General features: G+C 44.5%; 1 protein-coding gene across 2 annotated transcripts in view; it reads right to left on the bottom strand.

Annotated features, from left to right (window-relative positions):
* LOC118089509 (uncharacterized) overlaps nt 1–21,475 on the bottom strand; it is a 36,700-nt gene that overhangs the window by 9,855 nt on the left and 5,370 nt on the right. The gene's annotated exons all lie outside the window — the stretch shown is intronic.

The raw sequence follows: 21,475 nt of genomic DNA, 5'->3' as shown, positions 1-21,475 counted from the left end.
TATGTGTAGGATTAAATGTCTTGAAAGGTAGGTAAAGGTAAAGGACCCCTGGATAGTTAAGTCCAGTCAAATGTGACTATGGGGTTGCAGCGCTCATCTCGCTTTCAGGCTGAGAGAGCCGGCGTTTGTCTGCAGACAGCTTTCTGGGTCATGTGGCCAGCATGACTAAACTGCTTCTGGCACAACGGAACACCATGACGGAAAACAGAGCGCACGGAAATGCCATTTACCTTCCCGTCACAGCGGTACCTATTTATCTACGGCCTTGGTCCTGTATACCTGAAGGAGCGTCTCCACCCCCATCATTCAGCCCGGACACTGAGATCCAGCACCAAGGGCCTTCTGGGGGTTCCCTCATTGCGAGAAGTGAGGTTACAGGGAACCAGACAGAGGGCCTTCTCGGTAGTGGCACCCGCCCTGTGGAATGCCCTCCCACCAGAGGTCAAGGCAACAAGCAACTATTTTACTTTTAGAAGACAACTGAAGGCGGACTGTTTAGGGAAGTTTTTAATGTTTGATGCTGTACTGTTTTTAATATTCGGTTGTATTTTAATATTTCTGCTGGAAGCTGCCCAGAGTGGCTGGGGAAACCCAGCCAGATGGGTGGGGTATAAATAAATTATTATTATTATTATTATTATTATTATTATTATTATTATTATTACTACTACTACTTGCACTGGCATGCTTTCAAACTGCTAGGTTGGCAGAAGCTGGGACAGAGCAACGGGAGCTCACCCCGTCGCGGGGATTCAAACCGCCAACCTTCCGATCAGCAAGCCCAAGGGGCTGAGTGGTTTAGACCACAGCGCCACCTGCATCCCACTTAAATGTCTTGAACACCACAGCAAACCCTCAAAAGATACCTAAAATAGTGATGTGAAAGCTTAATCATGTATACCAGGCAGCATCTGAGCCACAGGCAAAACCAATATTTTGTAATCTCATGTCTAATGGCTGTATGAATTGGCTCTTAATCTTTTGCACTGGGCACAGTTTACTGTTATTTGTCCCAATAGGCACTGTCATAACTATGTAAGCAGTCATCGCAGCACAACAATACAAATTCCAGAGAGAGAGAAAGAAGACCATGATTAGGGATGGATGAGAAATACGATTTAGTTCACATTTAAAGGGCACGGGAACTCTCACTGCTGCCATGCTACCCTGCTCAACAGCTGTTGGGCGGGAAGCTGAATGTACTGCAGTGGGCTCCCCACTTACACACGTTTTATGTGGGGGGGGGGCTGGAACGTAAGTGGGGAGTCACCTATATAGCTAAACAGGTACTCTGAACTGACCACTGGAAGACAACCGCGTCTAAGAATCCTGAGCTGACGTATCATTTCAGACTGCTGGTGAATTCAACCTTTTTAATATAAAAGCCTCCCCACATTGAATAAACTAGCAGAGCAAGAAGTAAAATGGGCTAGTATCTCCCTGTTGTGCTAGTATTTTATTTGTAAGGATTTTTTAAAAAACAATAACAACGTGGGAAAACATAAAAATTGCAACTCCTCTTGCAACCTAGAATAGATCAGTCCAGTCTGCCACCTTTTAATTACTGGACCACTTTCATTCGTCTCCATATGTAGATCAGGTATGAGCTGAAGTCCTTAGAAAAGCACGTTCAGGCAACACAGTACTACATTGTATTTCATTTTTATTCTCTGCTCCCCCCCCCCGCCCTAAAGTAATAAACAAATGATTTCTTAACTGCTCCAATTGTCAAAAATAAAAAATGCCATTCCTTATACAACATGTTATGTATGGCCTTTTATAGCTGGGAGGGAGAAAGAAAGAATACAACCATAACAGGAAATGATTGTCCACTGGGATTCTTCCGGGAAATATTTAATTCTAATCTAGCCCAAACCTAACTGCAGAATCCGCTCCCATGTGTGAATGTAAAGAAACACTTTCCCTACTACTGTGGTCTAAGAAATCTTAGACTGATAGGAAGAGAAGCTGCTTCACCTTTTGGAGCTTGCCAGGAGACAGTGATTAAGAGTAAAGGGTATCTGGTATGTACATGTAGCTTGGCCTTTTGCCAGTGGAAGCAGTTGACTCAGGCCTGTCCAATTTAATAATAATAAAATAAAGAAAACCCAATCTTAAACACAACCTGGATGAACTGATTTGTAACCTACTCTGTTGGCCTGAACAACATCCTGACTGCAAGATTAATCCCTAGGGACACAGAAAAAGACAGAATAATAAGTAGTGTGCAGGGATCTGACAGCAATATAGTTATGAAGCAGAGTAGAAATTAGGATGGGACAGGTACTAGAAAAGCAATTGTTTGTTTGCCAGGGCACAAAGCACAGATGGCTTCAGTAAATGTGTGGAGGCTGTGGTGGATGCTTAAGATGCTGAAGTTGATTAATAGGCCAGGAGGTATAAATCAACCCATGAGAAAGGCAAAAGAGGAGAATAATGTTGGTCTCCTTTTTGTTGTCCACTTTTAACTGGTGCAAATCCACGCCTTTGAAGTGAAGATAATGGCCAGCAAACAGTTTTCCGCCTTGGGCATTAATGAAGCCCAGCAGGCTCCTGTCAATCTCTTTTATTGGCAGATCAGGTATCCCCAGATGGTCCAAAGGACCGTCTGTGACATGTTTATCTTCATGACAGTGAATGGATAATCTCCCATTCCTTAGGCCAAGTCATGTGCTTTTTAGATTCATTCAGCATATTTCCACCCCACCCCACCCCCAGGCATATCTCATTTTACATTCTGCATCCTTGAACTTCCATCTTTTCATCTAGCAACTGTTTTCTACTTTGAGGGGAACATGCCCAATTTGCAGCCCAAATCGCCTATTCCTGATAGGACCAGGAAAGAAAAAGGTGCAAGAATTGCAGAAGGAGGCCTAGCTGATGACACATTTATGTTCAAGTGAGGCCTATCCTGTATCCAGTGAGTCCATGAAAATCTTGGACAGCGCCCTTCAGTCCGAGGGGTCTCAAAAAAAGGTTCAGCTCACTCTTCATGAAATGAATCCCCTGCCACATTGAAAAGGTGCTTCATTTGGAGGATGTCATTAGCCACAGGAAGAGATAAAGATGGACAAGAGGCAGCAATTCTCATTACCCTACTCCCAGTTTTAAACTCAATCCTCCACATTTTCATATCAGTGTGCACTTTAAAAAAAGCCCTCATGAGAACTCAGCAGCATTTTAGCTTGAAACTTAATGCACACAAGTTTGCAAAGCAATTTCCCTAAATATAAAGCATTTTGTATGCTACTCTCGTCAATATATGCAGAGTTTGGTGTATGCATTTTTGTACACTTTACTTGGCTAGAGAACTGCATTGCAAAATTCAGAGAAGTGAAATTTCAAAAACATGGGCGTGTTTCAATTTGCACATTGTTTCAGAAAGTGGAAATTAGATAAATTCACCTTTAAGCAAATTTTGTCTCTATCCCTACCAACCTGTACTTAGCTCCTCACCCTCAACAGGATTTTGTGCTTATGTTTCATGCTTTTGAAACTGAGGCAACACTAGGGAAGCCTAAATCATGGGCATACCTAAAATAGCCATATGGATCCCCAGGGCTTTTTTTCTCTCAGCTGTTTATGGTTTTCTTTTAAAACCATAAAGTTTGGAATGGTTTTTAAGGTGTTCTTGAGGCTCCAATACTTTGGCCACCTCATGAGAAGAGAAGACTCCCTGGAAAAGACCCTGATGTTTGGAAAGATGGAGGGCACAAGGAGAAGAGGACGACAGAGGACGAGATGGTTGGAAAGTGTTCTCGAAGCTGCGAACATGAGTTTGACCAAACTGCGGGAGGCAGTGGAAGACAGGAGTGCCTGGTGTGCTATGGTCTATGGGGTCACAAAGAGTCAGACACGACTAAACGACTAAACAACAAAGGTGGAACATAGCAAGAAGAGACTGCAGTTGTAATAGATTAGGCTTTACTAGGTGCTACACAGCTTTCAGGTCACTCCTAGGGATGCTGTGATGGCCACAGTGGGTACAGGGCGGTATACAAATTTAATAAATAATGATAATAATAGTAAGTAGGCTGTCCTAGTCCTTCCCCTTCTGTCACACAACTTCTACATACAGCTAGCGAAGCAGACTCCAGTTCTGCAGAGCTGCCAACAAGGCCATAGTTGTTGTTTTTTAGACAATTGTAGATTCCAAACCTCACTATGGCAGAAAGGGGACAAAATAAGGTCCTGCCTGTTTGGTTTTGTGTTGTTGTTGTTGTTGTTTTAATAAAAAAAAACCCCTCTGTAAAACAGATTCTCAAATTTGGTTTAGACTTGATGATAACATGAAGCCACATCAACTTAAGAGACAGAAGTTGCATAGTGTAAAGGCTGCAAAGGGGAAAGTGAGCTCAGAATAGGGGAGGCGCTGACGCAACTCGTCAGCAGAATGCTCAATTCCTAACCCCTGCTGGTATAATCCACACGGCACTTGGCATTCCTGAGGGAGCAATCCCACAGAAGCTGCCCTTTCACACTGCCAGCAGTAGTATTTGTTTACCGTCAACATCCATACCCTTTCCATGGTGCCAGCTCTAGTAAAAATTCTTTCACTTCAGGCTTTGGGTATATGAACAATTTTTATTGGGAAACATATTGTGACCTGTGAGATCAGGCCCACGACCCGCCGTACATAAACAGAAGTGGAGAAGCCAAGGGTGCGTGTGTTCGACATTGCCAACATCAGAGGTGCTAGTTTCTGTGCACTGGCACTTTTGAAGGGTGAATTGGGTGAACAGTGTAAATTACCCCAATGAATGTTTATCACCTCTTTACATAGTTATTTATAAAAGAGTCTTCAGGCCCTGTAGCTTCTGGTTAATAACTGCTTGGTACATAGTCTTGGGAGTCTTCCTTTCCTAGAAAGGAAACATCAGGAATAATAATAATATCTGGAATTAGTTGTTCAGACTTAGACATGTTCTCTCATTCTTCAGAGAGAAGGTAACAAATTAGGTTACAGGCTGTCACTGACAGACCTCCAAACAACACGGAGGAAAAATGATAAAGGTACATCCCCAAACTGACCTCCTGCTTCTATTATTTCTATAGCAGCATCTGGGATTTTATTATTTCTCTAGCAGTATACTGTCAAGCATCACTGAGCTATTTCTCAAAATGTCTTGTTATCTGATATATGGAATAAAAAGGAAGAATTTTACCAGCACCTTTTGCATTTTCCTCTCCCCTTCACAGTATCACCATAGAAATCTACAAACCTAAATTACATGAGTGATTAGAGACAGAGTATTTTGCCCCAGGCAGTTGAAGTGATGTAATAGCATCATTATTGGGCACACTAGTCCTCTTCAGGCATTCACTATCTGGGTTGAGTAAATACATGAAGCGCAAGCTATCTCCACCTCCACTGCCATTCCAGTTACTTTCCACGAGTTTGAAGGCAACAATCTGAAGCACGTTTCAGAGCCCTGATTTTCCAGAGTTCAAAACGTACAAGGAGCCTCCACAGGTACAAGACTCTCTTCATTGCAATCTGCTAGACTCCAACTTGTGCAGGGCAACCAGAATAGTGACAAGGTGTGGAGCTAGTACTGTAGCATGCTTGTCCCCACAGTCCTGTGTTTTTACAGTCATGCATCAGAACAACATAAAAGGTCTGAATTCTGGTGCTCAGGTGATGTGAGCGCATATACTGAAAATATAATAACATAAATAAATATCTAGATGAACGATATCTGGAGTCAAACCAATTATGTAAAACACAATTTACATTCTCACTAACCATTGGCCATGCTGGCAACATCTGGAGGGCCACAAGTTTATTGCATTTATTAATTAATTGTACACCCCCCTCCCTTCCTCTCAAAGAAGCCCAGGACATAAAATAACAAGTAATAAAATGATAAAAGTGTATTAAAAACTGTTCCAGTGCAGATACAGACTGAGAAAGATCTCACCTTAAAAGGCTTATTGAAATAGGAAGGACTTCAGTAGCCACTGTAAAGACAATAGAGATTGCACATCTGCTCCCTGCTGCATAGGATCATTGATCCTTAAACACTAATATTGAAGTTGCGTTCCTCTGTTTGCCTGAACATGGAAATGCAGCGCTCGTGGTTGGGAGCAGGAGTGTGCACACAAATTCCACCACTGCCATGCCTATGCACATCACCCTGTGCTCTTAGTCCCCAACCTTCCCTACATTGAGTTGGAAAGGCCTGCAGGGGATTTCTACTCCTGTTTGCTTGAACACAAGTAGAACCTGCTGCATGATTAGGGATCCTAATAAGCTCAAGCCAACGTGAGTAGAAGCCCCCTTGCAAATCTTCCCTGTGCAATGTGGGGAAGGTACGGTACTGTGGGTGAGTGTGTAATCTGGACTGAGACACGGAGGGGAGCTCTGGATACAGAGTTCATGTGTTCAAGCAAACACTTTGATTCACCTGAAGTTGGAAAAGATCTAGAATTCGGTGGCTTCAGCAAGGGGGAAAACAGTGCCACCACTCCAGAGCTCCACATCCCCTTCACTGCATGCAAAAATTCATGTGCACACTGCCCTACACATAGAGCAGCTGATGTAGCTTATTCAATTACGAATGCAAGACTCCCATTCCACAGGAAACATAGACTTCTATGCAAGTAGAGAAGTTATATCTGGAATGTCTGCAGTTTCACTGGATTGCTGGCAATGAATTTTTTGAACAATCAAAGATAAGGTTTAGGGAGTCTCAACTCTTGTGGCTGATGTCCTACTGTTTTTGTTTACTTGACTGGGGGGGTGGGGATCCTGTGCAGATTCCATTGACTGTAACAAACCAACATTCAGCTTAATAGTTTCTTTTTGAATAAACAGTTACAGAAGAGCTGATTGCTTCATCCTGCAAGGACATCTCCAATTTAGCTGCTAATCTCCAGACCCCTCTAGCCAGCCAACTGCAGCCAACCCAAGAGTGCATCTGTGCCAACCCTTTCCCTTGAGAAGGCTTCCACAAAGAGGCCTTCAGATAGCTCCAGACATGATTCTCATGTTGCCAGGGATTTTTCCAGCATTAAAAAATAGCAATGCAATCAATTATTAAGACAACACAGCTATTCAAATGCAGATAATCTTTTCCCTTCCTGGGACCACACAGACTGTGCCATCTCAAGGTTCAGCTGTGGCACTGATTTATGCCGCAGGACAGTGAGTGTCCCCCATTAAAAAAGTCCCACACTGACAGTGTCGGAGGAAACTTCAAGTGTTCCAGCACTGACCACTCTTTTCAGCCTTGGTCATTAAGGGAGGATTCTATTTCCACCGCGGCCTTAAAGTTTTCCCAAATCACAGGAAGGGAAGGAGAGAAAAAAACAGATGGCAAAAACCAGAGACAATGAGCCTTCAGATGGTTAATGTTCATTATGTCTGGCAATATTGATGCCGCATCATTATGAAGTTATGGGGAGAGATCACATCTCAGTGGCTGGGCTCATGCTTCAGGAAGTCCCAGGCTGGTTCCACCCCTGGCATCGATATTTAAAAGGATCGCAGGTAGCAGGTATTGGGAACCATCTGTTCCCGAGACCCCAGAGAGCTTATGATAGCCAGAACAGAGTCAGTACTGCGCATAGCTGCCAAGTTATCCCTTTTTAAAAGGGATTTTCCCTTATGCTGAATAGGCTTCCTCGCGAGAAAAGGGAAAACTTGGCAGCTATGGTACTGCGCTAGATGGAGAAATAATCTGACCAGGTATAAGACAGAGTCCTTTGCTCCTAATGGTTGTTGTACATAATATAGTGCTTAATACACACATTAGCATTACTGTAATAATAATAATTTATTATTTATACCCCGCCCATCTGGCAGGGCCTCCCCAGCCACTCTGGGCGGCTTCCAACAGAAGAATAAAATAATCGATTAAAGATCAATAGCCTCTCTAAGCCTTCAGATGTCTTCTAAAAATCTGGTAGCTGTTTTTCTCTTTGACATCTGATGGGAGGGCGTTCCACAGGGCAGGTGCCACTACCGAGAAGGCCCTCTTCAACAAGGCCCTTGCAACAAGGGAACCGCCAGAAGACCCTCGGTACTGGACCTCAGTGTCCGGGCAGAACGATGGGGGTGGAGACGCTCCTTCAGGTATTCTGGACCGAGGCCATTTAGGGCTTTAAAGGTCAGCACCAACACTTTGAACTGTGCTCAGAAACGTACTGGGAGCCATATTCGCCTTTAGCTTTTGTTCCCTCCTGATTTCCACACATCAGCAACACAATTATCTGTGAACCAATCCCCAGCTAGTCACTTTTTTTTAGTTTTTTGTGTGCAATCCCATGAAGTTCTGAAAGTCCCAATTCAGAAACCTTCTTTGCAGTATACTCTGGTGCATAGGACCCTAGGGTGCCTTTGTCCTTTCTGTATTTTCATAAGCCGCTCGCCTTCGTTGCATAGAAATACAAGGAAAGCCATAACAGCTTGAGTAACTACTAGAACCAATCAAAATGACCAAGAGGCTTTCCCTGTGGGCCACTCAGCAATGGGAAGCAGTAATTCTCCCATTTCTTCCATATATTCCTCCCCACATGGTCCACTACTCATCTGAGACCCTGCTTCAGATTCCTTGGCTATCTGAGGACTACTAGGCATCAATGTGAAGGACCATTTCCAGTAGAGATCCCCATCCTGTGGAATGTCCTCCTGACTGAGATTCACCAAGCCACAATATTGTTGTTTAGGAGGGCCTTCAGTGAAGACCTTTTTTGCCTCCTCACTGTGGCTATGGCAATGCTATTTTCATTTCTGTTTCTCTACTATGGTTTTATGCTGTTTCTGTTGATTCTGAGGTGTATATGTGTGGTGTGTGTGTTTTAATGAGTGGGCTTTTTATGGTTTTTTTGTGGATTTGAACTTTGGCTGTTTTGGTCTTTGACAATGCCTGTTTTATTGCTGCAAGCAATGCTGAGTTTCTTGGGGGGGGGGGGAGTATATAACTTTTTTATATTAAAAAATGACAGTAGGAGCTGTTTGCCAGTGGAACAGATTCCCTCGGGTGGCTCTCCTTCCTTGGAGATTTTTAAGCAGAGGTTGGCTGGCCATCTGTCATGGATGCTTTAGCTGGGATCCCTGCATTGCAGGGGGTAGGACTAGGTGACTCTTGGGGTCCCTCCCAACTCTACAATTATAATATTCCATGCTATAAAGTCTATGGAGGATGGAACGGATGCTCCTCTTTGCCTTCTGCCTTTGCCCACCATTTCTTCGTTTGAATGCCTTTTCCACATTCTTCCCTGCTAATCTCAGCAATGATTTGTGAGAGCTTCAAGCAAGCAGGAGTCATGCAAAGCAGCCTGGCATGTGGTAAGGAGAGGAGGTTCACTGCAGACGTTGGTTCTTGGAGGAGGGGCTACAAGCAATGCACCTGTTGCGAGTGAGCAGCCAAGGCTTATGTCAGAGTGCCACAAATATTCTCCCTTCACGAGGGGCCTGACCTTTTCAAGCATGTTTTATGACAGCGTGCAACCATTAAGTGCTACTTGATCCTCTGCTAATGCAGCAATTACAAAAGGACCATGGGGGCTTGCTTGACTGCTTGTCAATGGGATAAACACCTTTGCTAGGGGAGGAGGTTGCTGAAAAGGTGCACGTTCCCCATTCTCCCCAACCACACCCCTGCCCTGATTGGTCTTCTACGCAATCAGACAATCTGAATTTTAACTGTAGCACTAGCCACAATGACCCTATGCCAGAAGTGGGATTCCTGCCCCCCCTTTGGTGGGGGTGCAGGGGGCAAGGACAGCCACACTGTTATTCCCGACTTCTTTTTTTCTCCTAAGGATTTCCACCCCATCAAGTAAACGTCCCTAGATTTACAGTAAAAAAATCAAGTAAGTAAAAATTCAATTAAACGTTCTTAGGATGACAGAGCAGTAATTGGCAGCAGGAGACGGCACTGATGATTTGGGAGCATTGATAATTATTATTTGCAGCAGTAGTAATAACTAGCACATAGTTCAGTTGGTTAGAATGTGGTGCTGATAATGCCAAGGTTGCAGGTTCGATTCCTGTGAGGGACAGCTGCATATTCCTGCATTGCATGGGATTGGACTAGATGATCCTCCGAGTCTCTTCCAACTCTACAGTTCTATGATTCTATATGGAGTGCTGGAAGACTTCACAGAATTGTCTTGCAATCCTTACAACAACCCTGTAAGATCTAGGGAACCTGAGAGAGCAGAGTGGAGGAGCCACTAGCCTTTGAGCCCAACACTTTGCCTGCCCTCCTCAGAACCTCATCCTGAGGCCAGCTCAAACCAGGTTGATGAGAACGTGGTCCTGATCTACCACGCTCTAGCAACAAAGAAACAATGCATGTGGCAAACTCATCATTCCATATTGAATAGCATCTGGGATGAAGACCATCCTGAAAGGAAAAGACGCATGTTGGGCAGGGCCTTGTCAGACAGTAGAGAAGTTAGTGGAGTCCTTTATGGGCCCAGCACCATTGTAGGAGCATTTTCACCTCCTGCATAACTGCTTGTCATGTAGAAGCTTGCCTGGAACAAGTAGGTTGTCAACAGCCTGGACGAATTTATGAGAACATCCTGGTCCCTGTGGATTGTCATGGGGTAGGCCTCCCACCTGGTCTATATGTCAGGATGTCCTACACACGAGTAGAACCTTGGCAGAGACACATGCCCGACTGGCATGTTCCCTCCTTCCTGGGCGATTGTTCAGGAGCTTCAAAAGCATTCCTCAGCCTGAACATCACAGCTACTGATGCCAGAAGACATCAGCACACTCAGGGTTCCGCAGAGGTTTGCGCAGTTGCGTAACAGAACTCAGCAACTCAGCATTTTGGCTAATCTACTTTTATTTACATATAAATACACATGGAGCACTGCAACATGGCTCCCTCTCTCTCTAGTGTCAGACAGCAAAGGGAAAGAACAAAGGACAATAGTCCCACTTCACAGAACACAGTAAGACAAACATCCTGTCTACGTCACTTCCCATTCCTGTGGAATGTAAACACATATACAGTCATGTGATAAACAACAAACCCATGACTGCACACGGGGAATGAATCGCCAACACTATACAGAATGTGTGAGGGTGGGGGTCCCTAGTCTGTGGAACAGCAGCCTGTGGAGAGCAAAGTAGCCTGAATGCATGGTAGAGAACAAGAAAGGTGGGTGAGTGGTTCCACTTGAGTTACAGCTAGTGCTTGTGCCTCAGCTTCCCCACCCTTGGAGGCAGGGAAGGGAATGACTGAAGTGACTGTGACTATAGCTATACTGTACCTAACATTTCCTCTTAAGGGTTACTGTGTGGAAACAACGTGTGTTGTTGTGTAAATTGCCATTGTTTGTGTTTCCATCCCAGGTCTGGAATGGAAATCAATCTAGTCAATATGAAAAGTATCCATCCAGTGAATAGGACTGGTATTTGGTCCCAACTTTCTGATTTAATTAATCAACTGATGTGTGATTAATGACCTGTTTTGTCGTTTCCTTTACAATGAAACAAATAGTGTGGAAATTATGTCATTCATTATGTTAAATCCATAAATTACATAAATAATGTTGTAATTTGCGTTAAACAGCAGAAATGATGGATACGGTATCATTTAGTGGAAACTGAACTGCAGAGGAACAGAAACAGTGCTGATTGTGAGGAAGGCTGGTCAGAACAGAAACTGCTGCAAACTTACCTGCATGTTGGGATGTTGGTCTCGCCTGTGTAGGGAACATTTCTTCCCACTATTGAGGGGAAAGAGCGTTTGAGCAATACAGTACTGGGAAGACACAGCATTCACATATAGAAAAAGTAGTGATGGTGGTGAATACTTTGCAATATGGTAATCCTCCTCCCTTGCTGGCTTGCGGTGGGCTGCTCTGTTCTGGCGCACCCAGCTGTTGGAGTGGGGTGAATGACGATGACAGAATCCCAGGGTGAGGGACCTAGTACAGTTCTAGGAAGAGAATATGCTGAAGTTGCTAGGACAGGCGGTTTGTGCTAAGTACTCCCTTTTTTTTGCAAGCGATCTTTCTTTCTCATTCACCTCACCAAAGTTCCTCTTGTGAGCCTCAACATCAGGCCAGAGAAATATATTCCTATCCCTATTCCATGTACCGTATTATCTGGGTTGTGGCCTTATATAGACTAGTTATGGTGTGCTGTGATTGGCTGCTGAGTTACACCACATTCTATGCTCTGTTGTGGCGATGTCTGCAGATTGCTCATCAGTATTAAGGTGGCTATTTAAAATCTCCATCCCCTAGGATAGGAATTCTTTGTACCAGGTCCAGGGCTGGTGGAAGTTTGACCCCTCAAGAGAAGCATGGTCTTGAGTAAAGATGTGAAGGCCTGGGGCAGGGGGAACCTAGCAACATTTGGCCCATTTTTTCACTTTTTGCCCTATTTTTCAGAAACAAATTTTTAAAAGCTGTAAAAACTGGAGGAAACAACACACACAGCACCCCTGTTTTTCCATTTCACCCCTGGAACTTCATACAATGTCAGATTTAGGGTGGTGTGGGCACCGAGCCAAGGGGGCACAATATTGAGAAGATCTATAATTGTGAAGATCTATTTGAGGGTGCCAAATTTTGGCCTCATAAAGGACCCCTGACGGTTAGGTCCAGTCGTGACCGGCTCTGGGGTTGCGGCGCTCATCTCACGTTATTGGCCGAAGGAGCCGGTGTACAGCTTCCAAGTCATGTGGCCAGCATGACAAAGCCGCTTCTGGCGAACCAGAGCAGCGCATGGAAACGCCGTTTACCTTCCCGCTGGAGCGGTACCTATTTATCTACTTGCACTTTGACGTGCTTTTGAACTGCTAGGTTGGCAGGAGCTGGGACCGAGCAACGGAAGCTCACCCCGTCGTGGGGATTTGAACCACCGACCTTCTGATCGGCAAGCCCTAGGCTCAGTGGTTTAACACAGGCCACCATATTACAAAAGATTACCCAAGCCCACCCCTGCTTCATATCTGCAGTAGAAATGTGCTCTGCCCCCTCCTCGTCCCTGTTTCAATCCTGATCCAGCCATTTCTCTGGTAATTTTTTTGTACCTAACGTGTGTCTTGAGTTCTGTCAGCATAGTAAGGCTTGTACAGCTGCTCAGCCAGTATAACTTGAATACAGGATTGTTCTGTTAGCTGGTTAAATGAATATTGTATGTGGATGGGGATTCAATACTTCCCATTCGAGAACTGCCAACAAGGTCAGGATACAGTACTTAAAAGACACACTTGCCTCCACATCAGCCTGTCTGTGCACCAAAATTGTTATCCAAGACCCTCCTCCAAGGGGCCTCCATCTTTATCAGGAGACTTGCAACATGCCTGGGTTGTGAACTTGCAATCCCAAACAGATCCCTACAACTCTTGTGCAACTCCATCACAATCACAAAAGCAAGGGTGAAAGACAGTTTCCCAAGGTACAAAGTCTCATTATTACATATTTAATTTAAAGACACTCCCCCCTCCGATGACCCTAATGAAGGAAGACTGTAATGAGCAACTTATAAGAGCCTAGCATTTTCATGGGAGAGACCAGGTTGACAACTGGTCTGAAAGCTGTTTGGCGAATGAAGGAACAAGTGTGTGTCCAAGGCACATTCCCAGCCAGGAAAAGTTGGCATTTAGCATAAAGCAGGACAGGTAATTAAACATTTTCAAAGTGGGACAAAAATGACCAGCAGAGGCCTTTAGAAAATGAGGCCGAACGCAAGGTAGATGCCAAAGAGGGAGAGAGAGAGGAATGTATAAGCAACGGTGGGAAAGTCTGGGTGGCGGCAAGGGGGATGAAGCAGCGATTTCACATCCATGGCTTGGGGATCATTTTGAAAAGGGTGGAGATGTTTGTTTGAAAACTATTTTTAATGTAGCATAGAGATGGGATGAGATCGCCACAAGCCCCCAAAAGACTGGCAGGGCGGCTGTTGCGTTCTCTCCTGAAAGGTTAGCATAGGAAAGGCACAAAGAGATGAAACCAAGAGGAGCGGATATTTGTGGCCGCCTCCATAGGCTCGTGCAACCATATACAGGCATGTCCAGTGACAACATTGCAACCCTGACACCAAGTCGGCAATAAGCAGCATCCTATATATCATCTCTCGGAGTGCATTCCGTCTAGCTATTCCTAAGCACAACATTCCACTACTAGGTAATTCTGTCCACTTTGCAATATAGGGTGTGGGTGTGGGTGTGGGGGGAAGGCAGGAAGGCTGACTTCCATGATGCAACTCAGCAGATCAGCACCAGAACTTATTTCGGATTAAGTTCATATCCAGGAGCCAGGTTTGGGTCAACTGACTAGTCCAGGCATCCCTAAACTGTGGCCCTCCAGATGTTTTGGCCTACAACTCCCATGATCCCTAGCTAACAGGACCAGTGGTCAGGGAAGATGGGAATTGTAGTCCAAAACATCTGGAGGGCCGAAGTTTGGGGATGCCTGGACTAGTCTAACTGGTGGATCAACTGAACAAATGTTGTTTGCTATTGTCAACTATTCCATGAAGTCAGCAACCTTAGTCAAGTAGTTAGTCTATTTTTATTGCACCGTGGAGTCAGTGACTGCACGGTGGCTATCAACAGCTGGGCTGAGGGTCCCTTGCTCCTGAGCCCTGCAGGAGTGAGAACTTCATATATCATACTAGTTTAGGAGCCCCATAATGCTCTCCAGGGCGCATCTGTCGTCAAGTCACATGCCCTAGCACAGGCACCCCCAAACTTCAGCCCTCCAGATGTTTTGGACTACAATTCCCACATTCCCCAACCACTGGTCCTGTTAGCTAGGGATCATGGGAGTTGTAGGCCAAAACATCTGGAGGGCCGCAGTTTGGGGATACTTGCCCTAGCATCTCTTTCTGATCACAGGATCAAGCCAACATTATGTTTGGTTTAGGGGTGGCTCCCAATTAGGATCTCTCTCTCTCTCTCTCTCTCTCTCTCTCTCTCTCTCTCTCTCTCTCTCTCTCTCTCTCTCTCTCTCTCATTGTTTTCCTGGAAACATCAGTCTCTCTCCTCAAGCTTCTCCATATCACTATGTACTACTAACATCACCGGGTGGCAAAACACTTTGGCAGGGTGGGGAGAATCAAAAAACAGGGCATAATCCAGATGGCATCCCCACCAGCAACAAGATACATTAGCAACCAGAGCAGAGAGGACACACGTGAGGCAAGGACAGAGACCGAAGTGTTTCCAGACTCGCAAACACTCTCTGGCATTGCCTGCAGGCATGTAAGTGAAGGCACTTGCCACAGAAAGATGCTTCTCAGCTGGGGCACCATACTGAGAAGCTGAGTGGAACCCAGTGGAGAGACTCTGAAGGATTTACTAAATAACAGGCTCATATTTCTTATGGAGCAGGAAAATGAATGGCAACCGGCATCTGCCTCAGTGTGAAAAGGGCGTCCTAGACTGTTATTCCCAAACGATAAAATGGCACCCCAGTTTGATTGTGCCAGTGGCTTCAATTTCTGACAACTCATTGCTTATTTAAAATACTGTCTCAGCTACTGTACAAATGTTTGCATCACATTTGAAGATAAAAGTCTTTCATTGCTGAAGTCATGACCCTGGTTTGGAGGCTCAGAAACAATCCATGGGCTTCAGACCTGCTCACATAGAGTGGCCACCTTCTGAAGGCTCCATGCCAGAGGTGGGCAGAACGGATGTAAATGTTACCTTTGTACACTAAGCCCACACACAATCTTCTCTATCCTCCACCCAAGCAAGCAAATCAGAATCCAAGGACAGATTTCAACCCGGCAAATGCACTCTAGGAGGGGTATGGAGCAGGGATGGTGTTGCCTGAGAAGGGTCTCAAAGACCAGATAGTAAGGCTCGGAGGGATGCATTTGGTCCCCAGGCTTGAGGTCGCCACTCTTGATCTACATGATTATGCCACACACATGAAGAGGGCTCTCCCCTTTCCAAAATGAGGATGGCGGGAGCTCGAAGGTGCCTTTGTAGATAGAGGAAAGAAACCGAAACCATATCTCTAGGAATAAATCTAGCTTTGTAATACCTCAAACCAGTTTGCTGTGATGAGACTGTGCTGAAAATCTGTCTTCGGAACAATATTACAGATGTACCTGTTGCGCCAGAGTGGTGCATGCTCTAGTTATTTCTCGCTTGGACTACTGCAATGCGCTCTATGTGGGGCTACCTTTGAAGGTGACCCGGAAACTACAATTAATCCAGAATGCAGCAGCTAGACTGGTGACTGGGAGCAGCTGCCGAGACCACATAGGCTCCCAATACGTTTCCGAGCACAATTCAAAGTGTTGGTGCTGACTTTTAAAGCCCTAAACAGTATACCTGAAGGTGCGTCTCCACCTCCATCATTCTGCCCGGACACTGAGGTCCAGTGCCGAGGGCCTTCTGGCAGTGCCCTCGCTGCGAGAAGCCAAGTTACAGGGAACCAGGCAGAGGGCCTACTCGGTAGTGGGCACCCGCCCTGTGGAACGCCCTCCCACCAGATGTCAAAGAGAAAAAACAACTACCAGACTTTTAGAGGACATCTGAAGGCAGCCCTGTTTAGGGAAGCTTTAAATGTTTAATAAATTATTTTATTTTAATATTTCTGCTGGAAGCCGCCCAGAGTGGCTGGGGAAACCCAGCCAGATGGGCGGGGTATAAATAATATATTATTATTATTATTATTATTATTATTATTATTATTATTATTATTATTATTATCTTCTGAGTGCTGCAACTGGTAGAGCCACTCATTCTCTAAGCAAGGTGCATTATATGGTGCTATAGGAAAGCCTGAGAGCTGTGGTTTCCTCCAATCCTCTGGGCCAGCAGCCTTTACTTTCCTAACTTTTTGGGGTTAGTGGTCTCACACTGGAAAACTCTTGCTTTCATTCTGAATACTATATCCCATGGATACGGCAAAGATGGTAGCACCTTGATACTGCATCTTAATATATTACCTCTTAATTTTATCTCACATACGCTAACGCTGTGAACCTTGCTAAATAACTATCAGGCAGGAAAAAGAATTAGCACCCTCCAAGTATTCCTAGACTGCTCTCATATCTCCCTGTCTCATCACTTAAGCAAGCTACAAATATTTAGCTCTTTTAACCTTTCATCATGGATAAAGCCCTCTCTGGGTAATGTCTGGTTGTCTGGGTAAAGCAACAATCAACTAAAGAAATTTCTGACAGATACTTGACTCCCTGTCTAAGATGAAAAAAACCTCAATCATCAGGTTCTCAGAAGCTCATTTTTTGTTATTAAGTTCTGATTGAAGCTTGAAAATTTGCAACATGCCAGCTTTTATAGATGCCCTTTACAGTACAAAAAAAGATTTTAAAGGATCATGGATTTTGGATTGCTAAATCAATGCAAATTGTAATTTATATTAATGTAGATTAATGTTAACCTTTACTTATACTCATTAATTTTAACCATTAATTTTAACCTTATAATGGTCTTTAAAAAAAATTCTTAGTTGCCATTATTTGAATGGCGAGTTTTAACAATTTGATCCAATTTGAAATTTGATCTATTTTACCAGATATCTGTGATTTGTTTAATATAACTATTTTGTTTTTTTATGTTGTTATGGCCTATGGTCACACAATAAAATTCCATTCCTCCCCCTCAACCTAGCAAAAAAGTAAGAGTGTCAGTTTACACATTTGTTAAGTGCAAATCATGCCTCTGATTTCCTGAAATAAGTTATCATTTGAAGAGGAGCATATGTATCTCACTGGCAGCAAGGTCACAGGTCTTAGTATGCGTGAGATTTATGAGACCTACTTCAAATGTTATGTTAATTGCAAGGAATCAGAAGCACGAGGTACACTGGCCTCTTTGAGCTGCACAAATAAAAGACTGTAATGTATGTTTACTCAGAAAGGAAATCTACTGCGTTCAATGGTGCTTTCTCCCAGGTAAGCACCTGTAGGATTACAACCTTGGAATTATCACTTAATAATTTTCACTCATCTCTAGAAGCTGCTATGTTATCCTCCCACATTTCTGGTCACATACTTTTGACAAATGTAGGAACACTTGACAAGAACCTGAACGTGTGTCAATTTATAGCATATATAGTATAAATGAAGCATCATATCCATGTTTTGCAAGTTTAGCCATCAACCTAATCTACAAATTGGTTGGTTAAGAATCGGTGCACAAAGAACAGCTTCAGGTGTCATGACTTTTCCTTGTGCGCATAAACGTGCGCTCAGTGTAGAACATGAACGGCCAATGCACAGGTGCCTATTTCCCTCTGTGCAAATGCGCAGGAGAGCCATTGGTAGTATTTCCCCCACACATCAATCACACATGATGATCTGCATTTGGTTCTCTTGCTTTGCCAGAGAGTGAGTTTCATGCTGGCAACTCCTGTTTGTACTTTGCAACAGGAAGCATCCTTGCCTATCTAATTCATAATACGGTTCAGGAAAGCAACTTTAAGACAGTTTTCCATTGCTAACAGTCCCCACACCCCCAAAACGTACGTGAAATATAACACAGACATCTATTTTTAAAATGTTTGTAAGTCGCTTTCAGTTCACCTTTCTGGAAAAAAGCCACAAATATAATAATAGAACCTGTGGCCTTCCAGATGTTTTTTTGGATTGCAAGTCCCATCAGCCCCAGCTATTACGACCAATGGCCAGGGATGATGGGGTTGTAGTCCAGCAACATCTGACAGTGGCCACGGGTTCCCTATGACAGGTTTGCACAATGTGTCTTATGATGGGACTGGGAGGGGTGTTTCCAGCTGCCCCCACAGCTGCAGGAAAGTGACTATGAGCAACATCCTGGGAGGGGTGTTTTTAGGACTAAGGTGAAATGTGAGCATTCTAGTGTTCTTTTCCCCCCTCCCCAGGAGTAACTTATTCCAAACAATTTGGCAACTGGCAGCCTCTCCCCCGGGAAACTGTCTGCTTAAATAGGAAAACAAATGAAATTATTCCCATTCTCACACCATCTCTAATCTTGGGAGTTCACAGCGGCTAAAGGGATTTTTTTTTTTTTTACAAAAAACTGCTGAAGCCTCCTGTTAAAATGCTGCCAATATTTACTTCCCATAATGCATGGCGGGAGCTTGCATAATTTGCTTCCCTTCTCAACTGAAAAGGGGCAGCTGTTTTGCAGTGTGCGACAGCTCTGCCTAAATGGGTCCCATAATAACCCACCGAAGAACAAGTGGGGATTTCAGAGGTGCCAAATGCAACTGGCCGAGTTGGAATTCAGCCAGATCGCATGAGCCACGGTAGCTAATTCCCCCTTCTCCTGCAAAATGCCTTCTGATAACCACAAGAACTCAAAGATGGAGAGCATGTCTAGAAGACAGCGCTGACAGCGAAGAAGTGTTCCAGGAATACCATGCCTAAGGGCCAATCAATGCATGAAACAACCACATTTTGCTCACAACTCACTTTCTTCTTCATAAGCTTTAGTTTGGTCAGAGGTAATGGAACTCCTGTCCAATCCCTTTTTATACAACACTGTCAGCCAGAAAGAGGGTGCGTGTGAGAGAGAAACAAAGAGAGGCCGAGAGAGAAAGAAAGAAGGGTCTTTTTCAATCAGGAGTGGGGAACTTTCTTTCAGCCAGAAGGTAACATTCCCTTCTGAGAGCCACATGTTACTGCTGGGCAGAGCAGAAGCAAAAATGGATAGAGAGTAGGCAAATTAATGCAATTTTTAGCTTTGTGCAATGGGCTAGTTTCTACACCAAAAGCAAGTAATGCGGGCCAGCAGCCAAAGCTGAAAATAAAATAAAATCCAGGAGAGTGAAAAAATAGAGGCTGTTGCTCACATCGCCATCTTGGCTTCCAGTCTCCCACCAACCTACTTTCTAGCAAACTCTCACACTCCTCTCTATCCAGGCATGTGACATGACATCCTACTCAGCTGTTCCTTTCTCCCCTACAAGTGGCAGCCATTAACTGGAGTGAGAGCAAGGAATACAGTGGTACCTCGGGTTATGAACACAATTGGTTCCAGAAGTCTGTTCATAAACTGAAGCGTTCATAAACTGAAACGAACTTTCCCATTGAAAGTAATGGAAAGTGGATTAATCTGTTCCAGACGGTCCGCGGAGTACTTAAACTGAAGCGTTCATAAACTGAAGCGAACTTTCCCATTGAAAGTAATGGGAAGTGGATTAATCCGTTCCAGACGGGTCCGCGGAGTACTCAACCTGAAGCGTACTTAACCCGAAGCATGGGTGTAATTGGTTCCGGAAGTCTGTTCATAAACTGAAGCGTTCATAAACTGAAGCGAACTTTCCCATTGAAAGTAATGGAAAGTGAATTAATCCGTTCCAAATGGGTCCGCGGTGTTCATAAACCGAAAATTCGTAAACCGAGGTGTTCATAAACCGAGGTTCCACTGTAACACGTTTCTCTTATTGGATGGAACCAGGGTTGGCAGTAGCCCTGTGTCCCCTGTAATGGCTGGTTAGGCCCAGAGGTGGTAAAGTGGACGCGAGAGAAGAATCAATCCCTAGAAGGAGTCGCAGGTGGCCAAGGTCTTCCACTTGCCTCTGATCCTTCTCCCCAGCCCTGAGAACACTACTCATCTGTGCCATCTTTGCATCTCCCTCCAAAAGGCTTTAAAGAATTGGCAAGCGCTGCAGCTGCAATTCTTCAGAGTCAATGCTGAGTTCCAGTGCTTAAGATTTATTTGGTCATGGCAATTAAGTTAATGGCTGTTCGCAGCCTAGTGCTGCTCCTATGGGAGCTGTCTCCCGACACAGGGCCCTTCACATCGCCTGTCTGTCTGCATGTAACTAAAGGCCAGTCACGGATACCATAGCTGCCCTCTATGCTGCATACTGGGAAAGCCACTTTCCCCCTCCCACTTCATGAGCAAACCACCTGCTCCTGATCTTGATTAATGGCAATTATGCGTTAAGAGTTTCTAGGCAGCCTCTGACGGAATAATGGGCTTTGGATATCTCCAGGGCCTTGTGCCACAGGAACACAAAATGCCTTAACAAGCAGTCATTAAGTAAGTAAGTCTCTTGGTAGCCCCCAAAACATTGTTCAGCTGGAGGCGATTCTATGGAAAAATCCCACTGAGTTGACCACAGCTCTACAATGGGACTTTCATTCGGCTGTAAAGATGGTTGGTCTCAAACTTTAGAGCAAATAGACTTTCATCTTTGCTCAGGACTTTGCTCAGGAGTGGGGAACCTTTGGCCCTCTAGATGTTGCTGAACTACAGCTCCCATCAGTCCCAGCAAACATGGCCAAAGACCAGGGAAGATGGGAGTTGTAGTTCAATAACTTCTTCCCTCACCTGATTTAGCTGCATAGCTGCCAAGTTTTCCCTTTTCTCACGAGGAAGCCTATTCAGCATAAAGGGAATTTCCCTTAAAAAAGGGGATAACTTGGCAGCTAAATTAGCTGTTGATCTGATACACCCATTCCAGTAGGTATCTTGGTCCCACGTTGTTTTTAGCACCCAGAGTTGGGCTGGTGATGCACCTGTGGATCACTGATGGGCCCCAGCACACTGCTTGAAAAGTTTTCTTTTAATGACTAAGCAGGAGA

The sequence above is a fragment of the Zootoca vivipara genome, chromosome 7, assembly GCF_965207765.1.
Source record: "Zootoca vivipara chromosome 7, rZooViv2.hap1.1, whole genome shotgun sequence".
Lineage (NCBI taxonomy): Eukaryota > Metazoa > Chordata > Lepidosauria > Squamata > Lacertidae > Zootoca > Zootoca vivipara.
This window is presented reverse-complemented; position numbering and strand designations above follow the sequence as displayed.